At 37.5% G+C, this 17,111-nt stretch overlaps 1 protein-coding gene and 1 long non-coding RNA gene across 4 annotated transcripts in view; both read left to right on the top strand.

Annotated features, from left to right (window-relative positions):
- LOC311282480 overlaps positions 1-3,822 on the top strand; it is a 24,130-nt gene extending 20,308 nt beyond the window's left edge. The window contains exons 3-4 of the long non-coding RNA XR_014625947.1: positions 1-1,081; positions 3,124-3,822. The exon at positions 1-1,081 is cut by the window's left edge and continues 1,477 nt beyond it. This is a non-coding gene — a long non-coding RNA (uncharacterized lncRNA). The remainder of the gene's footprint in view (positions 1,082-3,123) is intronic.
- Positions 3,823-10,435: 6,613 nt separating this feature from the next.
- znf609a (zinc finger protein 609a) overlaps positions 10,436-17,111 on the top strand; it is a 119,428-nt gene continuing 112,752 nt past the window's right edge. For 2 of the 3 annotated variants that reach the window (XM_084397796.1, XM_084397798.1), the window contains exon 1: positions 10,436-10,924. The gene's annotated coding sequence lies outside the window, so the exon portion shown is untranslated. The remainder of the gene's footprint in view (positions 10,925-17,111) is intronic. The other variant, XM_084397797.1, reaches the window with a different exon arrangement.

Genomic DNA, 17,111 nt, shown 5'->3' with positions numbered 1-17,111 from the left:
TTTTAGAAAAGAACCGCCCTCTCCACTTTTTGAAAAAGTGCACATGCGCAACACTCTCCCTGCTCCCGAGAGGGAACGCCTATTAAACGTGTGCACGAGAGAGCATGCACGAGCTAATCATAGCTTACATTAACTTTTATTAGCAGTGATTTTAAATGGATTTCTCCAAATAGCATGCCAAACTTTACCTGTCGAGTAGAAACTTCGCGACTGAGGCATCAGTGGGAAGCCCAACCTGTGCTTTGAGCGCACGCCATCGTGTCATCGTGTGCACGAGAATGTACGGCGGCCTTACGTAAACATATCACCAGAATGATTGACACTTAGGAGGACCAATAGTTTTGATGATCCACCCGGAAAAAGAAAATCCTCCGCTATACCTTTAAAAGTAAAAATAACAAAAAATCTCCACAAAAAAATAAAATAAATTGCATTAAAAAAAAGATAGAAAAAATATTATTAAAATAAAATAAGCTTTCTGTAGAAAAAAAAGAAAAGAAAAAATTTGACCCGTGAGTGAAGGATGTGTAAAGAAATAGTACTTGCTTATGTTTCCAGTATCATCATAACCTTCCTCAAAGGACTTTTCGAATAAGTGCCTAAAAATGAAAAATGTTTTTCTGGAAGGCTCTCTGAGAGACGCTTCTTCCTCCACAGATCCTGCCGGTCAGAGAGACGGCCATTACGGCTCTGCTCAACAACACACACGGCCAACACGTGTCACAGGAAACGCCTCATACTCCAGATTAGACTGAGGTATTTTCACCTCCCGCTGAGAACATTAAAGATGTGGAAATCCAGAGAGAGAGAGAGAGAGAGAGATAAAGACACGCAGGGACTCGGGGATTTGTCGCTGGCTATCTGGAGTGTTTGGGTTTGAAGGGTTTTTTATATTCGGATTGTGAGAAAGCATTTCTGTTTGATGTGCTAATATCAACCGCTTCAAAGGGAAAGTCTCTCACTCGCTCTGTGTCTCTTATCTCTCTGCTCTTCTTCTCTGAGGGACGTCAGGCTTCGGTTACACCTCAGTCACGTCGATGTGTCGTGATGAGAATGAAGACTCGAGGCCACCAGAGAGCAGGTCAGGTCAAAAACTGCACTCGGAAAAATACTGGGTTGTTACAAACCCATATTTGAGTCAAATATGGACAAACCCAGCCTTTGGGGTACAAGTTCTTTTTTTTTCTTTTTCTTTTTCTACAATTTCTAACCCATTGGTTGTGTTCGTCCATATCTGACCCAAATTTGGGTTAAAACAACCCTACATTTTTTAGAGTGTTCACTGAGCAACATCAATGTGTGTCTCATTCTAGAATAAAGCATAAATGCTGAAAAATCTTGGTTATGTCTTACAAATATACTTTCTTTACAAATATATTTTCTTCAAGCAAATCATAATTTGTTTATTATTCCTTATTTTATTATCAAAAATGCAATAATACATTTTTAAAAAGTTTATATATATATACAAATTTATTATTTCATTATTATTGATTTTATTAATTATATATATAGGACTGGAAATGTGTTCTAAGACCGTTTTGCTAACATTCCAATTAAGTAATGAAAACTTGAAACGCAATGTTCTCTGAATATTTTAAACTTAAATGTTACTTTAGAACATTAAAGGAACATGAGCATTGCACTGTATCGTTCTTCAGTCATTATGGAATGTTACTTTAGAACATTAAAGGAACGTGAGCATTGCACTGTATCGTTCTTCAGTCATTATGGAATGTTACTTTTGAATATTCTCTGAACATTCCGAAACCGAGAGTAACATTTAAAAAGCGTCCAAATAAAACATTTCTGAAAAATAACATTCCATGAACGATGTATAAATGTTTTTAACGTTTTGATGATGTTATTAAAGACCAGATGAAGTTCATAACTTTGAGAAAACCTTGACAGAACGTTCGTCAAACAGTATTGTTTTTATCAGATGTGTGTGTGTGTGTGTGTAAGGTTAGTATGTGAACTTTTGACTGTCTGGGGCCTCTGGGCTCTGGGTTTTCTGTGATATCTGACAAGCTTTTTTCTCTGAGGAGAGAACACAGCTGGTGTGTGTGTGTGTGTGTGTGTGTGTGTGTGTGTGTGTGTGTGTGTGTGTGTGTGTGTGTTTCATCCCTCTACACGCATTTAAAGACTCAGACTCTGTCCAAAGCCACAGACAGCTGCATTGCTGCCCAGTTAGTCAATGACTCGTTCCTCCTATAACTTCCAACACACCACCATCATCACGTCTAATGATGTAAAACAAACTCAGACGAGCTTCAGACAAAACCAAGCAAATATTGAGTCACTACACTGAAAAATAAAATAGTGTAGAAACAGGTTTCACTCCGATATTACTAGTCAATTTCACAAACAATTACAAAGAAACGGCAAGTAACACATTTAATGAAGTGAAATTTTGAGTATTTTCTGGTAAAACATATACAAAAATAATTTGTCCAGTGTATAATGCTTATTTCTCAGTTGAATATAATGTAATATTTATTAAAATAAACTATACAGAACCTTAAAGGGTTCAGTCAGGTGCTTCATTTAGATCCTTTTAGGGTTTTCCACCATTTTATGGATTTAGTTTTAATTAATTAATTTCATTTATTTTTTTATTTTAACTGAAATTGTATTAACTAAACAGCTCATAAACATGCTTAATCACTAGAATTTTTTTGTTAAAGGTGAAAGTATTTTGCAATAATTCAAGAAATTTTCCTAGAACCTTTTGGGTTTAAAGCGTTCTTTGAGAATTGAGTCAAGAACCCTAGAGTTCAATATGGAGCCATTGAACCTTTTTTCTAAGATATTTTTATAGAATATTTGGCGGCTTTTCCATAATAATAAGGCATTATAATTAAGCCTCATTTTGAGATATCTTCTAAAGTATCATATTTATCTTTTGCAGAGATGCATTGCCAACTAATCCAAAATAATCTACTTTTAGCCATTATGTGTGTGTGCCGTGTCTCTTCATGGTGATTAGCATTACATTATTAGTTCAGTAACATGCAGTCACAAAGCAAATGCGACTAAATTAACTAACGTAACCCACATTATCATTCTCAAACCATGTCTTCTGTCTGCTTTAACCAATGCAAATGTCTTTTAATGTCGTAGATTGACGTGTGAGACGTGTGCTGATTCCACTCCTGCTGACGGTGTGTGTTTACGCAGATGTTTCCCTCACGCTGTTTCTGTCAGCACTTCCACCCGGACAGGCCCTGCGATCGCTCAGGTGACGAGAACAGGGAAAACACCAGCATCTCTCACTGGACACGAGCCTGGATCAGTTTGTGCATATTTCAATGGATATACAGTCAAAAATTACTAATACACCAGATATAATTTTTGATTTTTATATTTTACTAGTGTGTGCAGTACACTATAGTTCATTTCTGTAAGTGAGGAGAGAAAAATAAAGTAAGCTGTGACATTTTATACCCAATAATTCTTCATACAGTGACTAACATTTTGGGCCATAAATGATCCAGACACTTTGAGCTGATCATGTTTTGCTGAAGTGTGTTTTCTTTAATTGCTAATGCTCTTTTTACACACAGACTGAACAAAATGAAGCATTGCTTGGTCACTGGTTGAGCTAAACTGGTATTATCTAATTGTGTAGTTAAATTTAACAGCTGACAGATATTCAACATAATTCATGTGTGAGACAGTCTAACAGAAGGACGGACAAAACCAGTCAAATATCAACTGAGTTCTGCTCATATTTTATTACCGTTTTAGAAACTATAGCGAATAAACTGTGATAATGTGAGAAATGTTGAAGGCGTCTGAATAAAGTTTTGGTTTGTCTGTATAATGGCATTTTCTGCAGTTGTTTTGCATCACATTTTCTCAAAAATAAAGCTTGAAATGACAATCTTGTGGAACAGAAGAATACACCATCGCTTAAAGGGGTGGTTGATTATGATTTGACTCTTCTAACTTTAGTTAGTGTGTAATGTTGCTGTTTGAGCATAAACAACATCTGCAAAGTTACGGCGCTCAAAGTTCAACGCAAAGGGAGATATTTGCTTTTAAAGAAATAGTTTTTAAGGACTACAACAAACGGCTGGTAGAGACTACAAGACAATCCTCTCGGGTTAGTGACATCACCAACCCTAAAATTTACATAAACCCCGCCCCCTGAACACAATTTATAGATTATCAATTAATCAATGACTAGAAGATAACTACACATCAGCTACATAAACTCACCAACTAACCGTTCAGAAATGTCCTGTTGCTTCTACATGTTGTCTCTTCTTCTTGAGTCTCTCCATCATTGTCTGAATCCGGTTTGAACATAAAAGGCTAAAAGTTTTTGAAATGTTCAGTGCATGTGTGTGTGAGTGCAAGCTGTTGAAGCTCCGCCCCCTGTGCTGGGAGCAGAAGCTCATTTGCATTTAAAGGAACAGACACAAAAACAGTGCATTTTTGCTCACCCTCAAAAAGTGACAACTTTAACATGCTATATACAAATGATCTGTGGGGTATTTTGAGCTAAAACTTCACACACACACTCTGGGGACATCAGAGACTTATTATACATCTTGTTTTACATTATACCACCCCTTTAATAACCTTGTAGCTCTCTCTTGAAAAATGATTGATTAAAATCAGTATGTTTTGAGTGGTGTTTTTACCTCTGCTGCTGCTCTGTATTAAGGCCAGGTGAATAAATCAAGAGTTTGCTCTCGTCTTAGAGTTAAAAAGGCCACATGGCCCCGGTTTCACAGTCCTCCATATGTAGGGTTACAGAAGAAGCCCTCAACCTCATCATTTACATGTGTTTCCCCGCAGGCCTCTGTAGACATTTATTACAGGGATTAACCAAACTATGATGAATGCTCTGAGACTGACTGGGTTACGCTCGCTGTTACTTAACATGCTCATCTGAGAGTCAGCGTGTTGTAATATCAGTCTGGACTGAAGGTCGTTTCATTCTGAAGCATGTGAGGAAAGAAGAACCACAAACAATTACATTAAAGGGACCACTCTTAAAAAAGAAACCACTGCAAAAAGTCATATTCTTTATGAATATCAGTCTTATTTTGTAGTAAAAATATCTAAAAATCCTTAAAGCAAGATATTGCACAATATTTGATCTCTTTGTTTGGATTTTGCATTGATTTTTGCATTGATTTATAGCACAAGCGGTCTTCTACTATTCAAATACTGTGACGGAAAAGCAAATTAGCTCAAGGTACACTATGTAACTTTTGTTCCTCTAGCAGTTAAAAACAAATCTGCATGCATTTTGCAGAAAAACATTGGGCAACACTTTATTTTACAGTGTCCATGTTACATAATACATGTACTTACCATAGTAATAACAGTAAATTATGCATAATTACATGCAACTAACCCTCAACCAAACCCTAATCCTATAACCATAGTAAGTACATGTTGTTCATTAATATTACTCATTACTTAAATGTATAATTGCACTGTAACAATGACACCTTCAAATAAAGTGTAACCAAACATTGTTCTGGTTGTACTTTGGCTCTGTGTGGGTGAATATGATTATCCTGCTGCTCATAAAACATTCACTACCTGGTTTAAGAGATAAAACCAGTTTAGATGGAGAGGATCTCAAGCTGACCAGCTGAAGACGTTACTGTAGTTTTACCCATTAATAGACATGAGAATGAACTCCAGCACAACAACCGTAATGAACTGATCTTCACAATAGATACAGCTTTACAGTGAACTGTTATAGAGACACATGTCACAGTTTATCTGTACAATAAAACACTTACTCTCCTGTTGAGTAATAAAACACCATCATCTCTGTGTCGCTTTTACAACATTTAAAATCCTTCAGTTTTAGTTTCTGAAAAGCCAAGCTGATGTTGATTCTTGTTTTATTACGAGCTCTGTCTCGTTCTCTTTTCTCCAGCAGAATCTCCTCTGTTCAGCGTTCGTTTGTTTGTCACACACACACACACACAGACACACACTCACACACACTCACACCAGACATGCGTCAAAGCAATTTCCAAAGCAAAGCATCACGTCAGGTCTACAATATAAACTCTTAAAACAGGCTTACCATAGTAAATCAGTGTAAGACAAATTTACACTAATAAGGATAAGGAACAAGGATGCATTATTTAAATATTGTTAATTTAGAAAAGAAAAAGTTTTCACATAGTGTACCTTTAACATATCCAGATGTTTAGCTCCCTAAGAAATATTACATCTGCTTTAATTAAATATGAAGAAGACTATTGTGAATTTAATAGCAATTTCTTAGTGAATTTTTTTTACATCTGTACATTTGCATGTTCATTCTTTTCAGTTCTTGTTCCAGTTTAATTAAAATGCATTTCTTCAAGCGTTATTTCCCCCCACACAAAGGCCGTTTGCGAGCACACGTGCATATGCATCCTCAGATTTGTACATTGAGTGTGAGGCGTTGTGCTCGTGCACCTGTCTGCTCAGTTCTGGCTCTGGGGTTGAGTGCTGCTTTCATGCACATCGCTGTATAATGTGTAGGTAATTTGAGGTCTGTCAAAGCATGCCTTTGATTCTTCTCGTACAGCACGCAAAAAAAAACAACCAAAGGATGCATCCTTTTGTTGCTGTTCGCCGTCAAATGAGTCCGCAGAGGAGCGACACAATGCCACATCTGTACGAGATCCAGTGCCGGTTTACCATCATAATGCTTCACAGATGGCACTGAACACAGGAAGGATTCAAGCTTGTGTTTTACCTCATTAGCTTCCCCTCCTCCACCCCCACACCAACCTCACACATCTCACCACAATTACTCATTAATTAGCATAGCAAACGCAGCGCTGACCGCGGGAAACACAGATGAGAATGGAAATGTATGGGCCGTGACAACTACGGATTGATTGAGAGAAGGCCAGAGGAGAACAGCGCGTGAACGGCTGCTTTAATAAACACGTGATTGATTTGATTTCCCGGGGTTTGGTCGTATACGAGTCGTGAATCAGACTCGTAGATCTGTCGCGGCTAATGAGTGATTTACAGCGGTGTTACTGACACGAGGCCTGTTCAATTCGGCGTGTGTGTTTGACAGACCGCAGGGTTTTATGCGTCTCTTATATTGCCACTCACTTAATAATGTTGGGTTAAAAATAACCCAACAATGGGGTTGTATAGCACCTTCCCAACTTTGGGTTATTTTAACCCAATGCATTGGGTTAAAAGCCAATCTGGTTAAAAGTAACCCAACGGATGAGTTAACTATTCAACCCAGCTGTTAGGTTATAACTAAAAAATAACCCAACGACGTAAACAAATGACTCAACAAATTTTAAGGCAGCCCAACATGAAGCCAATATGCGTAAACCAACGGTTGGGTTAAAAAAGATAATCCAACGTTTTTTTACTGACAGTTCTGAAAGTCAAGGATACTTGTTCAAGTGTAATGTGCACAGAGTATTATTGTGTTAAAAAATATATGCTGGCGGCCTCGCTTATCCATTTGTATTAAATTAGGGTACATTAAAAATAAAGGTTCTTCATTTGCATAAATGGTTCCATGAAGAACCTTTAAATTCCCCCTGTTGATCTCCAAAATTACATAATTGAATGTTTTTTCCTTGAAATGCCTTAAAATATCTTGAATGTAACTCGACACCCTTGACTCATTTAGTATGCGCAGTTCTATGAATTTGACTTTAATGCTGCGCTCACATAAACATCAATGTTTCTATTTAAAATGTCCTATGTTTTATCTTGACCATCTGAATAGTGAAAGTCCCCCTGTGGTGAAAATCCAGCTTTTAATGTTGTTTATATGTGTCTATGTGGGGTTTTTAATCTGCTTTAAGACAAAGCATGTGTAAATTCATAAGTCGACACCATTGCTGAGTATTTCCTCCTTAAAACTGCAGTGAACCAAAGACAGTCTCAAAAACACGCTTTGAAATCGCTGGTGTTTCTGACGTCACAAACTACCTTGTAACCAATCAGATCAACGTGTGATCGTCAACCAGTGGATCTCTGAGCTGAGTGAGTGAGTGGAGGCGGGGCTCATTCGCATATTCATAGAACCACGCATACTAAACGAGGCATGGGTGTCGAGTTACATTCAGTTAAAATTATGTAATGTCAGGGTTATGTTTTGTTTTTTTATCTTAGTTTTTATTGTGTTTAGTTTCTGTTTGCCAATTTTCCGTTTGTCTCATTGATTCATTCTGTTCACCTGTGCTTTATTAATTAACTCGTTAGCTCCTTTGTTTGCCCTCTGTACTTCAGCCCTCAGTTTCAGTCTGTTCCTCCTTGCTCTGGACTGTTTAACATCTGTGCTGAAGTGGTTGTTATATTCTGTGTTTCCTTGTTTGAATTTACGATTAAAAGACTGTTTTGTTTCCTTCATCGTCGTGAGTTATTTTGCATGACAGCATGACAAATGTAGTTTCAACACAATGCAAATCGCTTTGGATAAAAGCATTCAAAATGCTAAATGCATGTATATGTAGAAGTTATGGCTATTATTACTTAATATCATTTTAATATCTGTATGTAAGATGTTGCTATGTAAGATTTAGAGCTGTTACTGACTTTCTAACTTGCTTCACATCAGCGGTATGCCTTTGTATGTTTTATCAGAATCTTCATATTGACATCATGTATTTCTGATCATTCACATTTTATGATGTAATATTTCCCTTCTCCATGAGTCTGAGATGGAGGCGGTTGTGTGTGTGTGTGTGTGTATGTGTGTGTGAAGGATTGGATGTAGTGGCCATGGGAAGATGAAGTATAGCAGGAACGATTGCCACCCTCACAGTGTGAAAATTATCCCATTAATTCACTTCCCCCGGCTTCTCTCTCTCTCTCTCTCTCTCTCTAGTCAGGGCAACATTATCATATCCTGGTTGCCTCGGCAACTGGCTTGGAATGCCTCAATTTTCCCGTCACCCGGAGCCCTGAGTAAACAGAGGAGATTATCATTCCTTGTTTTGTGACAAACACAGTGTCACGTCTGCTTGTCGTAACGGTTGTGCTCTTGCTTTCTAGGTTCTGCCGCTGTGTGACGATCATCAGATGTGACATCGATCCTCTCAGTTGTGCAGCGCGAGGTTATCGATGAAAGGGATTGAAAATCACAGTGTCTGATAAGAGTAATAAAACACGGCTTCTGATATGAGCCGATCCATTTGATTGGGTTTAAACTAAAGCGACTGTGTTCCTCAAAACTGGTCAGGGATTTTTTGTTTTTTTTGTCTGTGAAAATACTGATAAAAGTGACAAGTGAAATATTATATTATAATATAAAACATACAAGAAATAGATAGATGGATGGACGGACGGACGGACGGACGGATGGATAGATGGACGGACGGATGGATGGATAGATAGATAGACAGACAGATAGACGGATGGATGGATGGATAGACAGATAGATAGATAGATAGATAGATAGATAGATAGATAGACGGATAGATAGATAGATAGATAGATAGATAGATAGATAGATAGATAGATGGATGGATAGTTAGATAGATAGATAGATAGATAGATAGATAGATGGACGGACGGATGGACGGATAGATTGATAGATAGATAGATAGATAGATAGACAGACAGAAAAATAGACAGACAGATAGAGATAGATAGATAGATAGATAGATAGATAGATGGATGGATGGATGGATGGATGGATAGATAGATAGACGGATGGATGGATGGATAGACAGACAGACAGACAGACAGACAGACAGAGAAAAATAGACAGATAGATAGATGGACGGATGGACGGATGGATGGATAGATAGATAAATAGATAGATAGATAGATAGACAGAAAAATAGACAGACAGATAGATAGATAGATAGATAGATAGATAGATAGATAGATAGATAGATAGATAGACGATGGATAGATAGATAGATAGATAGATAGATAGATAGATAGATAGATAGATAGATAGACAGACAGACAGATAGACGGATGGATGGATGGATGGATAGATCGATAAATAGATAGATAGATAGATAGACAGAAAAATAGACAGACAGATAGATAGATAGATAGATAGATAGATAGACAGAAAAATAGACAGATAGATAGATTTAAAATGTGTATAATTTAAAAAGTTGAAGTAATTATATATTAAAAATATGTATAATTATAGTTTTGAATTACCTATATTTTAAATTAGCTTTTATTTTTTTATTTTGTTAGTTTTAATTATTTAAATACATGAACACATTTCACAGTAATCATTCCTGCATGGGGTATTTATGTATAAACTTGATTGATTTATTAAACCACAGTCCTTTCTTTCTTTCTTTCTTTCTTTCTTTCTTTCTTTCTTTCTTTCTTTCTTTCTTTCTTTCTTTCTTTCTTTCTTTCTTTCTTTCTTTTCCCGCATCTCAAATCCAGATCCCGGAGCTCCAGTCCCGGGTTTTCCAGCTCCGTCGATCCGCTCCAGTGGATCCGCGTCTCCGGGCAGCGAGTGAGCTCATGTTGGGTTGCATTGCTTCAATGTCTCGCAGTGAGAGAAGCAAACAAGCGTAAAGAGCCATTAGAGCTCAAGCCAGCAGAGGAACTGTGTGTGTGAGTGACTGCAGATGATTTGGGACATACTCTGATCATTGGGATTCTATTGCGTTGAGAATTAAGGACACTTGCTGTTTTGAAACCGAAGGTGAAATGTCGTTTTTCCAGCTGGTTTTTTTGCTGGTTGTACTGGATTTGGAGTAGATCTGAACTGGTCTGATGGCTGCAGTCCAGTGAAACCGGCCTGTCTTTGGATCTCCTGTGAGTGTGTGTATGAATGTGTGTGTGAATGTGTGTGTGTGTATGAATGTGTGTGTGAATGATGAGTCCGAATGTGTGTGTGTAACCCCTGCACATTTTCTTGGAGGGCTATTTTTCGTGTGTTTTGGATCTATGGCATGCATCTAGATCGGGCTGGGTCCTCTGGGGGGTAAGTGCGCATTTTTATTATGTTTTATGTATTTTGTGAAGGATATTTATGCTGCCACTTATCTTGTGTCTTTAGCTTTAGCCGTCAGGATTAGCACTGCATTGACCTCATGGCTTTATTCCATGTTTGCACACCTGAAATGTCATTGTAATGGCTCAAGAGTGTGATTTATTTAATTATGTTTATTTAAAATAAAACATTAACATGTAAGTTACACGTGTTGATTTAAGTTTTTTTAATAAACGGTTTACGTGTGTTTTGGTTGATTTTAGCGCTTTTTTACGTTTTTATCCCAGGTTTATTTTGGATGTTTAATGTCATAAATATATATTCTTGTGTGAGTTTGTTATTTTTTGTTTGTTTAAATTCCTTTACAATTAAATCAGTCTGAATGCTAATGCTAACCGCTCTTTGTCATATCCGCCGTTAGCTCTGCTAGCAAACCTCGAGTGTCTTTGAGCGGTGTAATAATCATTTGACAGCGACAGAGGAGACGGTTGTGTTTTTATTGATGAGAGGTTTGTGATTGATCTGTTGGCCTTGATTTGTGTGACGGTTTGATCAGTTATTCGAGTGTGTGTATGTGTGTGTGTGATGAACTCGTGCTTACAAAAGCTAAAGCGGCTAAACAACGTGTGTGTTGAAAAGAAAGACACAAGATTCACTCACTGTATTCCTCACAAAGTCATATAGCAGTATTATGGTATTCTTGAAGTTTCTTCGAATATATTAAGTGCCATAATGCTTGAATATGGACATTCTTAACCATGGTAATACCATGGTAGGACATTACAAACAAGTACCATGTTTTTGGACATGTACCATATAGTATTACCATGTTTTTGGACACGAATTATGATAGTATTGTGGTAATAATTACCATGTTTTTGGACATGTACCATGGTATCACCATGCTTTTGGACACATATTATGATAGTACCGTGGTATTAACATGTTTTTGGACATGAATTATGATAGTATTGTGGTAATAATTACCATGTTTTTGGACATGTACCATGGTATCACCATGCTTTTGGACACATACTATGATAGTACCGTGGTATTATCATGCTTTAGGATATGTATGATAGTATTGTTGTGGTATTACCATGTTTTGGATGTGTATTATGATAGTAACGTGGTTTTTCCATTTTTTTTTGGACATGTACTATGGTATTGCCATGCTTTTTGACACGTATTATGGTAGTACCGTGGTATTAACATTTTTTTTTTATGCGTCTAATGATAGTAATGTTTTATTACCTTGTTTTTGGACATGGACCATGATAGTACTGTAGTATTCTTGGAAAGTACCATTTAAATACAATGATGCATAATTTTAGTATCATATCAATCAAAAAGTCATCATAAGGGGAGTCAGGGGACTATGGTACAGCACTTTTTGTGAGGAGGTGCATAGTACATTAGAGTACCATGGTATCTTTGGTGACTGATATGACTGAGCAGCCGGTGGTTGATATGTTCATTGCAATTCAGTGATAGCAAAATGAATAAAATGTTTGCTGCAATGTTTGCTCAGTTCACTAAAATGTTTGATAACAGAAGCGTATGGTTGGCAATGCGTTCTGGATTTGACATTGCAGTGACGCAACAGTTCAGTAATGAGTCTATAATGATATTTCTTCATTTAATCACCTCCGTATTGTTACAAACCCTATGGCTTCTGTTGAACACAAAACGGTGAAGATTTGGGCTTTCAGGCTCTAAAAGGACGAAAACATCAGTAGTCTATCGACTCATGCAATAAGTGTGATGTCCTATGATGCTTTTTATGAGGAACAGACCCTAATTTATCACATGACTTTTGTTTATTAGACATGGCCTTACATTTATGCTTTTGGCAGACACTTTTATCTAAAATGACTAACATTGACTTGAAGGAATACATTTTACGAGTTTCATGCATTCCTTTGAGAATTGAACCCATGACTTTGGTGTTGCTTTACTATCGCACAAGTCATACTGTTATGATGCTGTTTTCAGTATCCTTGCTTTCGAAAATATCTTTCCTGTGTGGATTTAAAAAAAAATTATAATTACACATCCAAAAAGTTAGAAAATTTAACGAAAAGACAAAGTTACAATAGCTAAAAAGGGAAAGATCTACAATCCCATGAAGCATTTATATAATTAAATAAAACTATTGATCATACATGCATGTATAGATTGCATCAAGTTCACTGCTTTATTGGGGTGAATTGGAGATTTCTGTGTGGAATTATGGGTAATGTAGTTTTTCAAAAGGAATTTAGCTGTTAAACGTGATGATTTAAAAAATAAGTGGAAATATTTTGGGTTGGTGGCTTCAGCAAACCATCAGTTAACAGTCTCACAGCTCACAGTAGGTCTGTCTTTAACACTTTATATAAGTTATCTGAGGAATGGGGAAATGAATGGGATTTTTACTTCTGGAGCGCGACTGTTGCACTCTGGGAAAAAGCAACTGGTACGTTATTCGACATTTCTTAGAAAAGTCATGCATGTTTTGTTTGAGTAAATATGGCAGAATTGTCTTTGTTGGGGTAACAGAGAAAACACACACACACACACACACACAGATTGAAAACTCTCAGGTTTCAGCAGTGCATTTATAAAGCAGTGGAACGAGGGTCATTTATCAGGAGAAACGGCAGCTTGATGTGTTTCGGTGTCAGTTTGTCTTCCTACTGCAGTAATTATTGTGTCCTGTTTAGTTTGCTGAAGGGCAGGATCATCCCTCGAGTGTCTTTCCTCATCTCTGCCCTGAAACCGCACAAGATCTTTGTGAAAGTGAGCCAGCGTTGACATTTTCTCCATTAATGTTCAGAGATTCAGCTGCGCACACACACACACACAGGGAAAAGACATGAGCATTTACACTTTAATAATTAATAATTGCATAAATGCATTAATAATTCAAGGTCTGCCAGCTCTTGGCGTCGACGGAGTGGACCGAGGTGCTTCTCCGCAGGTTGACTTCGAGTCATTACGACTAATGTAACATCATCAAGTTCAATTCACTCAAATTACAGTCTCTTGACATTTGGCAGGGTCTGTTTCCATTAAGTCCAAAACAACGCTTTCTGCCAAAATATCACACTGAAATAATGCCAAAGACGGTCTGATGTTCTGCAGAGGCTCCGAGACTGTAAATATTCTTCCCAGTCTTGGATGCTGAATGATTGATAAAGCCTTCCAGATGTATTAAAGCACAACTGTAACATCTAGGGAAATTATGCCGCTTTACAACCCTTTTATATTCATAGTACAGCACAAACTTTAGTATATGCACCTTTCAATTTAGGGCTGTCACTAACAATTATTTTGGTGAGTAGACGATTATTTTGACGATTAATCGAGTAATCGGAATTTTTTTTTTGGTGCTAATACAACAATTCGCATATTTAGAGACACATTGATGTATTCTGCTGTGTTGGGGTTGGTTTATAAATGATTTACGTTACAAATCTAGTCACAAGCAGCCCAAACTCACAGCATAGGCTGTGCAGAGATTAGGGATATGAAGATTCTGGCCGATACGATAATTCTTCATAGTTATACGTAGGGCTGGTCCGAATACCATTTTTTGAGCTTCGAAGCTTCGACAGGAATTAACATCGAATATTCGAAGCTTCGGAGGGAGGGGGCTGAACATATTCTTCTCTCTAATAAAGGCAGGAATCTCTATGCGTCTGTCTGTTTGCATTTAGATTATTTATCTTGCATTTAGAACCGTTCATCCAATCGACTTCACGAGTGCAGTGTCACATTTGGTGCAATATAGACACGCGAGACGTGACACGTTCAGAATTAATAAACTTTTAATACAGAACAGCGCGAGCCTCACGCGCAACACTGCACTTGATACAAAACACAGCCTAATATTTTTCTGAGTAACAAATAACTCTCAAATCAGAAATCAGCAGCACAGTAATTACTGACACAGTAAAGGGTAGGCTAATATATTGTTTCTATTCTATTTCCACAATGTCAAAGCAACGCAGCTTATAGACTAACGTTACAAGCTCAGGCATGCACTTTTGCCCATACAAACTCCGCTGTTCTGCGCTCTAAAATAAGAGTATTGTATTTCGCCCAAAAATACTAAAACAATAACCGTGTGAGAGGGTGTTTTAGGCTATATCATGTTATAGCCAGATATGACGATGCTTACTTAGCCTACAGCACGCGTCACCGCAGATCAGCATCTATTCATAAAGCCAACGTGCAAACTATCGCAAATCAAAGTGAAAGTGGGTCGCAGATGCTTTAACACACAATCAACTTCATTAAAAGTAAAGAATCGAAATGATCTTACCAGGGCTGTTGCCGCTCTCATATTGCGGTCTTTGATTTAGAAATTTTAGCTGACGATCAGTAAAATGCAGCTTATCTGTTGCTAGTTATGTGCACTCCATCACATCTGCCTATAGCGCGGGATTTGAAGTTCGGATTCATATCCGTTTTGCAAAAACAGATTTATGTGTTCATTGTTCATATTGATAAATCAGAGAGAACTATCCGATCTGAGAAAATGCATGACAGCCCCATTCAAGCGCGAATGGGAACAGTTTCTAGGGGGATGCCAGGTGTGAAAAAAAAAAAAATTAAAACGAATATTCGAATGTCAAATTTGAAAATCGAATACCAACCCACCGAACGAATATTCGAATACTCGAATATTCTGGTACAGCCCTAGTTATACGTTACACTTTATATCGTGCATCCCTACATCGCTACATGCGTGTAAATGAAAACAGCGCAGCCCTTCGCTATGAAACACAAAGCGCATCAGACTTCATATTAGGGGGCTTTGACTTTTGCCCAAAAATCATATTTGAAGTTCGTTTGTTTATTAATATTCGAATATATTCAAATATAATATTTTGACCATTAAAATGCCTTCAGTAAGACCTATATTGGTATCAAACTTAAGTTGTATATGTTCTGTCCACCAGAGGGCAGCGTATCAGTCAATGTCAATAGGCAGGCAATGATGTTTTCAGAAGAAAAACACAGTGTTACACATTTTTTACACGATTTTTATAAAAAAATGGATTGTCCTTACTCGTGATTTTTTTTTTTTTTTTTTTTCCTGTTTCTTTGGGAACCCAAAGTAGCGCCACACGTTGCTTTTCAAATTGTCAGGGGTGTAGATTTCGAACTCCTCGTCAGGCGTGTTTGTTGTAGGCGTTGGCCTGGCCAGATTGTTTTGGTATACAAAATAGGCGCTAACCAGGACGCTAACTGTAGCCCAGATGACCAATACTAGCCTTGCTAATGAGCTCGCGATTCACAACTTCACCAACCGGGAAAAAGCCTCGGAATCTGAATTGAAAAAGCAAACGCAATTACAAAAAATAATGCCCATTACAGGTTCGAATATTAAAGGATGCCTAATATTCGTTCGAATATCATTATTTTGGTAAATATTCGAATTATATTCGAATAAACGAAGTTCGGAGTCAAAGCCCTACTACATATGCACTTTATTAGAAACCCAAACAAACATCACATGCAGAGACTGAGTTAACCCTGAAACCTGCACATGTTTATTTAATTCTTTAATGTCGCAGTGGCACTATTGCAGTCGAGTTCTCTATATTAAAGGCCTGCTTTCAGAGCATGCAGAAGATTGGATGAGCAGTGTTTCTGATGCTGAAATGGTTTCTTGTTCAGTCACAGTGTGGTTTTATTCTTTGACCGCGATGATCAAGTGTAAGTATAAAAACAAAACGCTACTGCGCGAACTGGAAGTGCTAATGTTTGATGCATTTCAACTCACTTTCTCAATTCACTTCTCGCCGTCGAAAAACTCACACAGTTCTGGATGTGAGAATTCAGTTCCAGAAAATGAATGCGTTTGGAAAGTACCTGACTTTACTGGCTTGTTTTAGGGTTAATGAGTTTCGCTTTGAGCTGTGCTCGAGCACTGATCAGTGTGAGGGTGCTCTGATTTGTGTTATTTTGATGGTAGTTCCACATTTCGGCGACCGAAACTCTGTGTTGTTTGACTCTGGATCTAGTTTCCCTGGATTGCTTCTGGCTTTGTGCGGAAAAGCACCTGAAATCTGAGCTTTATAACCTGCCTTTATTCAGGATTTACACAGCAGTTTTATTTTGTCCTTGACACTTTCTTCAGTTGCGTTACAAGCATTGATTACTTATGTCACTAGAAACTCAGTTG

This window comes from Rutilus rutilus (assembly GCF_951802725.1).
Source record: "Rutilus rutilus genome assembly, chromosome: 23".
Taxonomy (NCBI): Eukaryota; Metazoa; Chordata; class Actinopteri; order Cypriniformes; family Leuciscidae; genus Rutilus; species Rutilus rutilus.
This window is presented reverse-complemented; position numbering and strand designations above follow the sequence as displayed.